Genomic DNA, 13410 nt, shown 5'->3' with positions numbered 1-13410 from the left:
GATAGAGCATTGGAACTGGGTGAGATAATTATCAACTTTTACCCTAAATATTTGAAGTAACTACAAGAATATTAAAAGATAACTCCCAAGCCTAAGATAGAGGCATTTTGACACACAGAGAAAAAAAAGGAGAACAAAGAGGCAATAGAAGCCCAAGAGAAACTAATAAATAATAGAAAGCTTGGGAAAAGCTCAAATAACTTAAAAAGCGATTTCTGGGAAAATTTATCTGGTTTATTTGTATTTTTAAACCCTTTGAGGTTAAATGGAAAATCAGCTGTTTTTGACAGACTGTTTAACATTGGATTTAGGATAAGAGAGACATCTACTAGAAGAAGAGAAATACTACAGCACTCCAGCCATTGCATACTTAGTGAAAGTCATTTCAATACACATAATGTCTAATACCCAGAATAGAAACAATAACATCTGGAGGATGGCCTGACCTTGACTTTACTGTTGACAACTTGAATAACTTGAGAATATTTACTGAGCTTTTTTTCTTGTCCTTTGGAAGATTCATAAAAGGAACTTTTATAAAAACAGCAGCTGCAGGCATCTCGTGACAAGGGGGGGTGAGAAGCCCCAGGATATCTGCCCACCCACCTGCTGGATGAGCTGGGCCAGGCTGGGCTGGAAGAGGCACGTCCACCAGGAGAAGGAAGAAAATGTGCTCCAGGAGGGTGGGCAGGTGGGCGGATGTCCCAGGGCTGCTGCACATGCGTACTACATGTGTAGTGGCTGCACATGCAGTGCACATGTGCAGCAGCCCTGGGACATCTACCCAGACTGTGCCACGGCTGCCATGTGGTAGGGAAAGCTAGGAAAGCGACCAGGGCAAGTGAGCCAGTGGGTTGGGGCCGTGGCCAGCCAGGGGTCACCACCAGTTCGGTGACCCATGCCAAATCACCATTACTAGTTTACCTGAAGCAGACCAAACCAGTTGAGTACCACCTCTGCTTTGTATCGGTCTTCATGCAAAAAGAAACTATAGCCCAATCTACCAAAAACATAACTGTAAAAGTCAGACCAGAAATAAAAGTTAAAATAAACAAAAAATTAGTAACAGAACAATTGTCTGATCTCGACGAATATCGATCACTGGGACCTGATGGATTACATCCCAGAGTTCTAAAGAAGCTGGCAGAGGTCATCTCAGAACCAATGTACCACATCTTTCAAAAATCCTGGAGCACCAAGGAACTACCAGAGGACTGGAAAAGAGCTGATGTGATTTCCATCTTCAAAAAAGGGTAAAAAACAGACCCAGGAAAATATAGACCAATCAGCCTAACATCAATATCAGGAAAGATATTGGAAAAGATAATAAAAAAAACAAATCTGCTAACATCTAGAAACAAGTAAAGTAATAACATTCAGCACAGGTTTGTTAAAAACAGATCAGGCCAAACCAATCTTATTTCATTCTTCAACATAATGACTAAATTAGTAGACCAGCAAAATTTTGTTGATATAATATACTTAGACTTCAACAAGGCATTTGACAAGGTAGACCGCAACCTACTTCTTGGTAAACTAGAAAAAGTGGGATGGATAGCATCACCACCAGATGGATTTGCAATTGGCTGACAAACCGTACTCAACAAGTTGTTGTTAATGGGTCTAAGTTTACATGGAGGGAAGTAAGCAGTGGGGTCTCACAAGGTTCTGCCTTGGGCCCAGTATTCTTCAATATCTTCATAAACAACTTAGAAGGGGAACTTACCAAATTTGCAGATGCTACTAACCTGGCAGGAATAGCTAACACCCTAGAAAATAGGCTCAAGATCCAGATCAATGGCAGTAACTATGAGAGGAATCTTGGAGTCTTAGTGGACAACCAGGTAAATATGAGCCAGCAATGTGCAGCAGCAATCAAAAAAAACCAAAGCAATTCCAAGTTACATTAACAGAAGGATACAATCAAAATCAAGTGAGGTATTAATACCACTCTATAAAGCCTTAGTAAGACCACACCTAGAGTACTGCATCCAGTTTTGGTCATCACACTAAAAAAAGATGTTGAGACTCTAGAAAGAATGCAGAGAAGAACACCAGGATGATTAGGGGACTGGAGACTAAAACATATGAAGAACAGTTACAGGAACTGGGCGTGGCTAGTCTAGTGAAGAGAAAGACCAGGGGAGACATGATAGAAGTGTTCCAATATTTGAGGGGCTGCCACAGAGAGGAGGGAGTCAAACTATTTTCCAAAGCACCTGAAGGCCAGACAAGAAATAATGGATGGAAATTTAACAAGGAGATATTTAACGTGGAAATAAGGAGAAATTTTCTGACAGTGAGAATAATAAACCAATGGAACAGCTTGCCTTCAAGAGTTGTGGGAGCTTCTTCACTTGAGACTTTCAAGAGGAGATTGGACTGCTATTTGTCAGAAATGGTGTAGGCTCTCCTGCTTGGGGGGATTGGACTAGATGACTACAAGGTCCTTTACAACTCTGGTAATCTGTAATCAAACTGTAACAGAAATCTCAATTGTCTCCTTAAGTGATTGCTATCCATCTCATGGAAATATTTGAAAACAAGTGTGCAGGATTAAAATACGTAATGTAGTCTTTATAGAATGGTTCCCTTACATGTCACATTGGAGGCTTGTTGTGAGAAGTGCTCTAAAATGCATTGAAGGTTGTCATAGAAAAAGAGACCATAGGAAAACAAGAAGCTAATGAGGAAAAGAATGAAGGAAAAATAAAATGTGAACTACTTTTTGTTATTTTTTCTACTTTTAAAATAATGAAATGGCTCCAAAATAGAAGAAAAGACAGGAAAGTTGAGAAATAACTCATATAAAGGAGAGAAACACATTTCTAAAAGAAAATTGAGACATAAAAAATGAGGTTACACGTGTAAGTATAGCTAGGGTTGGGGTTACGAATTGTATTGAAATCTTACAGCAATCATAAAATTTACAGAATATTATCTGCTTGTCAATTGAAATTTCATAAAATGAATAACTAATGTGATTTATTAACATATACTAAGTAATAAACAACAAAGCACAGCATTAAACTAACTAAATCACGGCATCACCATAGCATTAAATCAACTGAAATCCCCCCAAAACATCCGAAGTGAACCAATAATCCAGTAGCCCCAGAAGAAGAAATAGGATTCATCTACAACATATAGTGTAACAATTACTATGGAGGACAGTCAAAAGATTAACTGAACATATCCATGAATACCAACTAACAGATAATGAAAACTCCATAATTTCACAACACATGGAATGATTTAATCATAGTTTCAGCTGGGAAACTGTGAGTATCAGAGATCTAGCTAAGTCCCAAAACACACATAAAGGTCACAACATCTAGTACCAGTGTTGTGGTGGCATATTGGTTAGAATGCAGTATTACTGTCTTGTAAAGGTAATGATTTAATAGCTAACCAGCTGTTGTAAGGCTGCTGCAAATGCTGATGCAATGAGAATGAGTCAGCAGGGTATTGCCATTTTAAGACCAAGGTTGGGTCAGCAGGGTTATTGCCACTTTAAGAAGCTGTCTATATAAAGTGAGGCCATGAGAGGGCATATCTCTTTCTCCTTGTGTTTTATCTCTATTGTAGTTCTCTGTGCAGAGTAATGAAGACTGATTGCTTCACAGGTATTTGCCTACCATGTATGTTTGTACATAGCTATCTTGTATATAAACCAGGGGTGGGATTCAATTTTTTTAACAATCAGTTCTTTGGGCATGGCCTAATTTTGTGGGTATGGCTTGCTGGTCATGTGACTGGCTGAATGTGGCTTGCAGGCGTGGCTTGGTGGTCATGTGATTGGCTGAGCATGGCTTGGTGGTCACATTACTGGATGGGTCAAAAGATAGACACTCACTTTAACAATGCTCTTGATGCGGGGTTGGACTAGATGACCTCTGAGGCCCCTTCCAGCCCTGGATTGCTGTGCTGTTTCAAAGCATCCTCTGAAGCTGCATCTAGAGCCAGGATTTGTGGTCCTTCCTTCTTCTTTTTCTTTCCCTCCCTTCCTTCCTCCCTCTATCCATCTGTCCATCCATTCATATCTCATTCAAATTTCTTTCCCTTCCCTCTTTCTCCCTTCCCTCCCTTCCCTCCCTTTCTTTCATTCTCCCATCCCTCCCTCTTTCTTTTTCTTCTTCCTTTATAATAAAAAGAAAGAAAGAAAGAAAGAAAGAAAGAAAGAAAGAAAGAAAGAAAGAAAGAAAGAAAGAAAGAAAGAAAGAAAGAAAGAAAGAAAGAAAGAAAGAAAGAAAGAAGCTACCATGCATCTCTATGCTATTCATAGTATATTTTCAGATGGAACCTCTTTCTACTTAAACCAGGGGTCCCCAAACTTGCCAACTTTAAGACTTGTGGACTTCAACTATGCTGGCTGGAGAATTCTGGGAGTTGAAGTCCACAGGTCTTAACGTTGCCAAGTGTGAAGATCTCTGACTTAAACCTTAGTACAACACCCTGATATTTAAAGCTATTAAACATCCTGGATTAATCTTGAAACTTTTTGCATACTTGTATTTAAACAAAAAGAATGTTATTTTAACATATATGGCTTCAATTCTAAAGCTACTTTTTATGAAGACCAAGTAAAGAAAAGGAGATTGGAAACAAACCAAAGCTTAACCTTCTCATTCTTTCTAACCCTTTCTAAATGGCAAGTAGAAGTGAGTCTTTCTACCTGCCATTTTATTACCAAGAATTTACCACCATCTTCAAATTAAAGAGTTGCCTTCTAATAACAAAAACCACAAGTTTTCAAACTGCCTGAATACTAACACAGCACATAATTTTGTATGTTAAACATCAAACCACAAAGCAGAAGAAGGAAAATATTTGTGAGAAATATTTACTGTGTTTTTGCTTGTCAAACTTAAAAGGCCATTGGACACTCCATAAAGGTTGTGACAGCAATAGAAGTAATGAAGCAGCAGCTAGGCAAACTGCTGAATAGTCTAAATTATGCTTTGGAAATTGTGTAATGTATGCTCTGAAATTGAGCAAATGAATGCGTCCTATAGGTAAGCTGTTCTTTACAAAACCCACTCTGAACTTACCACACTAAGCACACCAAAACGGGGCCTAGTAAGCCTCCCTGGAGCCTCCTAGGAGCAAAAGCAGGGTATGTGTGTGGGGTGGCGCTTTTGGCCTAGCAAGCCTCCCTAGAGCCTCTTAGTAACAAAACTGGGGTGAGGGGGAGCATTTTTGGCCTAGCAAGCCTCCTGGAGCTTCTTGGGAGCAAAAATGGGGTAGGGGCAGCACCGGACCCCCCCCATGCCCCATTTTTGCTCCCAGGAGACTACCCTACACTTACCTGGCAGCCAGATGGGACTCATGGGGTGGGGTAGGAAGGGCCAGCTGGTCTTCAAAACTACTGGTTCGTGGAATTGGATGTAAGATTAACATCCAGTTCTTGAAAACTGGCCTGAACCGGTAGAATCCCACTCCTGATATAAACCACTGTTAAAAGACAAAGCCTCTGTTTGCTGTGTTTTGCTCCTGGGTTGTCTCACAATAGTAGTTACGCTGCAAACACTCTGTCAAGTCTAACTCGCTGCTCATTCCAGGAGTTCGATTCTGACCGGCTCAAAGTTGATTCAGCCTTCCATCCTTTCAAGATCTGTAAAATGAGGACCAAGATTGTTGGGGGCATTATGCTGACTCTGTAAGCTGCCTAGAATGGGCTGTAAAGAACTAGGAAGGCTGTAGAGCACTCTGCCCTTCAGATCCTAATGGAGCCAGTGCCCGATGGTGATGCTTCTGGCTGGCGGGAGGATGTCCCGGGGATGCACGCATGCACCTCATTGTACCACAGTGAAGCAGTGGCTTCTGCCTCAGGGTGACACTCTCCCCTGAGGGCTGCCCACTCACCCATCCACCTACCTGCTGGCCTGGCCTGGAAGTGGCATGTCTCCCCATCACAGGCTCAATGTGGAACCTAAGGAAAACTCAACATGGGACCTGAGGCAGAGGGGAGGGTGAGAGAGTGGCAGTTGCCTGGAGTCCCCATAGAAGCCGAGAGCCGGACCCAAAAGACAGCTGAGCCTCACCATGTGTCGTCCCCCCCCAGAGGTGATCCTTTGGCTGAGTGTGACAGGACTGGAGCAGATCCACTTCTCCCACCATTGGCCTCCTTACCTTTGTGGCCAGCTGCAGTGAGCAGAGTGGTGCAAACCCCACGGACTGAAAAGGCTGATGGCAGGGGAGGGAGACCTGCTCTAAATCCACTGCACTTGGCCAAAGATGCAGGCTGCCTTAGGAGGACATTGCTGCTTCCTGCCCTCCTCAGCTAGCAGTGGATGAGCAGGCAGCCTTTGGGGGACAGCACCATGTTGGGGCAGAGGCTGCTGCTCCATTGCAGTTTGATGAGGTGCAGCATGTAGCCCTAGGGCATCTGCCCACTTGCCTTCTAGAAGCATCGCCACCACATGAAAGTACATCTATTATATAGTATGTAGTATGTGCTGGCCTTGTTGGGATCTGAAGGGCAAAGTGCTTGGGCCAGCGGAGGCACATGGAAACTTTGGAGCCACTTGAGGCCTTTGGGACAGATCAGGTCATCAAAAACTTTGCTCCCAGGAAAGGGCTCCGTCATGGATGGTCGTGTGCCCAAACCAGGCACTTTCTGTTAGGCCTTCTGTCTCTCAGGGGGCAACAGGAGGAGAAAGTGTGTGGCTGGGAAGACTGCCTGCAGTTCTTGCAGCCAAATCTGGGATGTCTGAGAACCTGCAAGTAAGTATCAGTTCTTCTGCCTGGGCAGAAGGTTGAACAAGAAGATATCCTATGTTTCTAAAGGCTCCAAGACAAGGGAATTTGCTTAAAGTGTAAGTGTGTGTGTGTGTGTGTGTGTGAGAGAGAGAGAGAGAGAGAGAGAGAGAGAGAGGGGAGAGGGAGAGGAGAGGAGAGGGAGAGGGAGGGAGGAAGGGAGAGGGTGCATTTTGGAGAAATGTCAAGATAAATGCTAAAAGGGCAATCATATTGGGATTAAATACCAAATGAAATTGAGTCTTCAGGCTATGGAGGCATGAAGATTTTTCAACTGCAGATTTCTAAAAGAATCTATCAAAATGAATGTCTAGAGGTAGCTCTTTAACACATTAGTCCAGAGGGAGCAAAAGAAATAGGGTCCCAATAAGGGTCTTAGCATATTTAGCTCAGGAATAACAGAATAACAGTTGGAAGGGACTTTGGAGGTCTTCTAGTCCAACTCTCTGCTCAGGCAGGAAAACTGAGGATGTCAAAATCTGAGTGGAGGGCCTGCAAAAGGTGTCAGAATAAGATAATAACATTTAGAAGGGACCTTGAGGGGGATACCATTTCAGAGAAATGGCTGTCCAGTCTTTTCTTAGAAACCTCCAGTAATTGAGTACTCAGAACTTCTGGAGACAAGAAGTTCCACTGGTTGTTTTCACTGTCAGGAAGTTTCTCCTTAGTTTTAGGTTGCTTGTCTCTTTGTTCAGTTTCCATCCCTTGCTTCTTGTTTTGCCTTCTGCTGCTTTGGAAAATACATCCCCCACTTTTTTGTGACCTACTTATAATACTCTTGGACAAAGCATGTGAGCCATTTCCTCCTTTTAATGATCCATGAAAGTACCTCTATTCTATAGTATGTAGATACAGACTATAAAGTCAAAAAAGGTAAAAAACATTTTTACAGAACCATAGATATGTTCATGCCTTTGAGGTGAGCAGCTGAGGTGAAAGCTGCTCACCTTTGAGGTGAGCAGCTGGGAGGTAAGGTGAGGCCAGGTGTGACAAGGAGTGGCTGGGAGGGGTGAGACATGACTGGGTATGGCAAGGAGAGGCTGGGCAAGGTGCCCCTTGACGTGAGTGCTGATGAGTTGGCCATGACCACCCAATCACATGACCACCCAGCCATGCTTACCAGCTGCTCACTAGGGCAGAGAACCAGTTGTTAAATTATTTGAATCCCAGCACTGAATGACACTAATACTTAGACATATATACCATTCCACAGTGATTTACAAAACTCTTTGAGCAGTTTACAATGCCAGCATATTGTCCCAATCTAGGTCCTCATTTTACTGAACTCAGAAGGATGGAACACTGAGTTAACTTTGAACTGGTCAGGATCAAACTCCTGGAACTGCATTCTAACCACTACACCACCATGACTCCTAGTATAATTTAATTTGATTTACTCTGTTGTTTAATTCATCATAACTGAAATTTCCATTTAAATTCAGCTGATTTCTCAGTTGGAAAACCAATTATAGATACTTGAGAGGAAAACTTTTTAAATTGTTCATGTAGTTCTTTCTATCCCCTGGCCACTGTTATTTTTCTCCTTAATTCCAAGTTACAGTTCTCAGTGTATCACAATTGGGACATGCCTAAATCTCTACAATCATTATCAATTATGTGTTCTTATTTTCTCCTCTCTAAGGAGTTATGGAAACTATTAAAAGTAATATAGTTAAACAGCAAAAAGGTATAATATTCTTCTTCCTCCAAGGGTACTGATGGAGGACAAAGTCCTTTCATTCTGATTTTTAAACCATTTACACCTCTGATTTTAAAGTAGTCTCATGGAATAATGTATGTTAGGCTGTTCTATTTCAAATGCCTAATTCTCATTGAGTAAACAGGAGGCCGAGAGATAAATTGATCTGCAAGATGATATTTTTCTTTGCATCTGTAACAATATTGTCTTCCTATATAGAAGCTGAAGCAGCTCTTGGTAGATGTTCTGTAGGAGACCAACCTCTTATTAAGCACAAGCGTTATCATTCAGAAGATTTGGTCATTGCTGGCATTTGTTTTCTAATTTACATGATGTCTGACAAATTAACATTCACAAGAAATCCATCAAGTAATTAGTTTTAAGCAATGCAATACAGAAATAGTTAAAATCTGTGTCATGCTTGAATTAGAGTGAGAGATGAATTGCAGATTGCCTATGTTGCACTATTATTTTTTCTTTTAATAATATTATGTTAATTATCATGTGGTTCCTCATATGCAAAGTAAAGTTGTATATATTTCTGTTTCAATAGCTTCCAACAGCCTCCTTGATAACTTTTAGGTAAATATTAGTTTCATTTTAGTTTGTTTCTTTTTAAGGTTGTATTAATCAGGAAAACTATGAGGAAATAACAGTGATCATTTGTAGAAAGTGTATGGGACTGCAATTAGTCCTAAATGCAGATATTGTATCAAATTATCTCATAAACTTGGTGTTTGAAAGTACAGTACTATGAGAATTGAATTTCCTTTTTAAATACCTGAGAAACATAGTTAAAAGGAAGAAGAACAAGAAAGAGAAGTTGGAAATGGTGGAATAGAACAGGGATCCCCAACCTTTTCGGCCGCGCGGCCTGGTTCCGGCGTCAGCTGGGCGCCAGCGCCCGGTTCCGGCGTCAGCTGGCGCCGCCATCTTTTTGACGAAAAATCACTTCCGGTGATGTCACGGAAGTGATTTTTCGTCAAAAAGCGGGCGCCAGCGCTCTGGTGAGCTTTTTCGGGTAGAAATGGCTTTCTACCGGAAAAGCTTCACCAACGCTAGCGCCGCCATCTTTTGATTTAAAAAATTGCTTTTTTTACCAAAAAGATGGCGGCGCCAGCAACCAGCGGCCCGGTAAGGCTTGTTCCGCGGCCCGGTACCGGTCCACGGACCGGCGGTTGGGGACCCCTGGAATAGAATATTAGAATAGAAGGTAGTAATAAATCAGGATCCCTAAATTAAAGAAGCGCCCTTTAGTAATTATTCAATTATTTAAAGTAATTATTTATGATTATTTCATTTTGTATTCAGTCCACTGAATGTATCATCACTATTTATGGCCATCTCCAATGGATAAAAAGTGAAGTGTTATAGCTTAACTTCCAGGGAGAATTTTTTAATATGTTGTGATAAAACTTTGCTCTATAATTTTGAGGCTATTGCATTAAACACTCAAAGAGATGCCTTGCTTGATGTTAATATACTCCCTCCTTTCAGTGCTTGTAGGTTGTAAAATCATGAGTGATATAAAATTAGGAAAAACATAAATTAGGATGCAGCTAAATTGGGAAACAGATGCTCTAATACTCATTTCAGGTTGTATATGCAAAACTACCAGCACATCTTGGCTTTGGAATTTGCAATCAAAGAAATCAATGAGAATTCCAGGATCTTGCCTAACATCACCCTTGGTATCCATATCTCCAATAGCTATGCCTGGCAAGATGGATCTAATTGGCTTCCATGGAGCTCCTCTCTACCAAGGGAAGGTTCATACCAAACTACAAGTGTGATTTCAAAGACAATGTAATATCTGTGATTGCAGGTCATAATGCTTACATTGGTCAGTTTATGTCAAATATTCAGAGCATTTACAAGATCCCACAGGTAAGAGCTATCTCAGAAAGAAAGGAGTCAAGATCTTTCAACAACCCGTTTATTTGAACAATTGTGGCTTGTATACAGTGATATATGAAATTGAAATAAAAACCATGAAATAAGCTCACCTCGGACTTTGCTCCATCTCAGTATAGTGAAATGTAGATATAGACCAAATGCAAGACACAGGTATTCCTTTCTTAATGTGAGTACATATGAATATAAAATGGAGGAAATCCACACTTTCCCATTTAATTTAATTTCATGGAAGATTGTATTTATTTATTCACTAAAATATGATTCTGGGGGCTGTGATCTCGCATGACTTCAGACACCCATTTTCTGCAAAAGTAGATGGGTGCATGAAGTCATGTTAGATAATTCATTCCTACAAATCCTCAAGTTTATGAATAGAATTAGCAGAATCCATTATATTCGTACCTCGAGAATTACTTGTTATTAAGTAAAATATAAGAGTATTGTTGATATTGGATAACAACAGAAGAATTGTAATTAAAGTATATTGATCCAGCTTTTTATTAAAATATTTCTGATAATATGATTGATTTATTTTTTATCCCAAAGTTTCATATAGATAAGGAATGTGTTCCTTAAAAGAAATAAATATTTGGATCTGAAAAGAAATGCTCCAGTTTCTTTCTTTTTTTTTAGCTCCTATATGGTTCTGCTATGGAGACAGATGACAACATACAAGCTGCTTGCTTCCATCAATTATTTCCAGATGAAGATTTTCAAATTATTGGGATCATCCAATTGTTGCTTCACTTTGACTGGAAATGGATTGGACTCATTAGCCAAAACCCTGAAAGAGGAAAGAGTTTTATACAGAATAGGCTTGATATGTTTTCTCAAAAAGGCATCTGTTTTGACTTCATAGAAGAAATGCCAAGGGAAACTGTTACCAATGACATTGAGGTTCAACTTAATGGGTATTTTATGATATACCGGGTCATTATGAGAAGTTCTGCCAATGTTGTGATCATATATTGTGAAAATGAGGACATTACTGTTTTTAGAATGTTGCCATTTATTTCAGAATTTGTTGACATGCCAGTGAAGAGAAAAGATAAAGTTTGGATAATGCCAGCACAGATGGAATTCACATCAATCCTCTTTCAAAGAACCAGAGGCATGGACTTCATCCATGGGGCACTATCGTTGGCAGTTTCCTCGAAGGAAATGTTAAGATTTCAGAAATTTATTCAGATGAGGAAGCCTTCTTCTGAAGAAGAAGATAGTTTGACCAGGCTGTTTTGGGAACATGCGTTTGAATGCTCTTTTCCAAACGCTGGGTTAGATGAGGACAGTGACAATGAATGCACTGGTGAGGAGACATTGGAGACCCTTCCCAAGCCTTTGTTTAGAAGTAGCATAAGTGGACAAAGTTATAGCATTTACAATGCTGTCTATGCAGTGGCCCATGCACTGCAAGCCATGCTTTCATCTAAGAGCAGAAAAAGAGGACATTCTTGGGAACTCAAGACTCTAAATCAACAATCATGGCAGGTAAAAATGAAATGAATGTAAATATCACTTTATATAAGTGCCAGTCATATAAATGTTTGGCTAATATTTTAGAATTGTATAGTTAATAGGATCAAAGTGATATGTCAGATCTTTAAAGAGGGTAAATTTTGCTCTAATAATTCAGGGTAACATTAAAATGGTGTGCAACTATGCTGAAGAGGCAATATCAAATGTTTATTTAAGAGAAAAATCAATTTTAGGAGGAAGACGAAGCTGACATCAGAGTGTGGTTCTGTAGAACAAAATATGTTTCCAGATGAATGAGACTGTTTAATAGACAAACTGAAACATAACTAATATGTCCTGGTATTTCGCAGTGGATTGTGGTGGTTTTATCAGAGCATTCTCCTGGCAATCCCTGAATCTTATGATGCAAATGTATCTTCTTAGCTATAAAACCACTGTATCCCGAGATCTATTATGTTTTTGTTATGAATATGTATGCAAGGATCACTTTGCCCTCCTTTTTGAAATATATAAATATGAGTGCATCCTTTGGTCTGCAGGAATTATTCCCCACTCCCCACCACAGTTTAGGTACTGAATTCCTCCATTATACAAGGCTAAAAATAAATACTGCAATGATCCTTGATTATTTGCTTTGGGTTCTGTATTTTAATTCCATGAAGATTAGGAGGAGGAGATTATGAGATGTGAGAAAGAAAGAAAGAAAGAAAGAAAGAAAGAAAGAAAGAAAGAAAGAAAGAAAGAAAGAAAGAAAGAAGGAAGGAAGGAAGGAAGGAAGGAAGGAAGGAAGGAAGGAAGGAAGGAAGGAAGGAAGGAAGGAAGGAAGGAAGGAAAGAGAAGGAGGAGGGAGGGAGGAAGGGAAATCATTTAACAGTGAAGAAAGGCAAATCACAGCAAAAGGGATGAAAATTGTTTGTTTCTCATAGATAAGACACCAATGTCATTTTTAACATACTACAGTTCTGAAGCAATAGGATCTAAACAAGATTTCAGAAAGGGTTAGGTCAGCACTTTTCATAAAATATTATCAGCTGATTGATAATATTGCTTCTTACATAATGAGAATGCTAGAGGAGTTATAAAAAATAATGTAGAGCAGTGAAGAGATTCCATTTGGAAATGATGCATAACTTAGTAGAAAGAAATGGTGATCTATTCCTGCAAAAGAGGGGATGTGAAAAATGGATGAAAAAAGAGAAAGTCTAGTAGACTTTCAAGTTTCTGTTATTATATCTTATAGCATATATGTGTGTGTGTGTGTGTGTGTGTGTGTGTGTGTGTGTGTGTGTGTGTGTTTATTTTCTGAGGTTTTCGCGGGTATTTGTATGTGGATCTTTGGTTATTCGAACACTATACAGAAGCCTGATGATTGCAGATGAGATTCTGCTGAAATGTTGCTACAACTTTAAAAGCACAACTATAATGATATGGGAAAATACCCGAACAAAGCTGAATACCATACATACATACATACATACATACATACATACATACGTACGTGTGTGTGTGTGTGTGTGTGTGTGTGTGTGTATCTTTGGTTATTCAGGTTTTCTCCTGCG

General features: G+C 39.9%; 1 pseudogene; it reads left to right on the top strand.

Moving 5' to 3' along the window:
- Nucleotides 1–5726: 5726 nt before the first annotated feature.
- On the top strand, nucleotides 5727–12082 carry LOC148129271 (vomeronasal type-2 receptor 26-like; annotated as a pseudogene).
- Nucleotides 12083–13410: the final 1328 nt, after the last annotated feature.

The sequence above is a fragment of the Notechis scutatus genome, chromosome Z (genome assembly GCF_049901735.1).
Source record: "Notechis scutatus isolate UNSWTSFEM ecotype Mainland chromosome Z, rNotScu1.2, whole genome shotgun sequence".
Lineage (NCBI taxonomy): Eukaryota > Metazoa > Chordata > Lepidosauria > Squamata > Elapidae > Notechis > Notechis scutatus.
The sequence above is the reverse complement of the archived record's forward strand: the minus strand, read 5'-3'. Positions and strand labels throughout refer to the sequence as shown.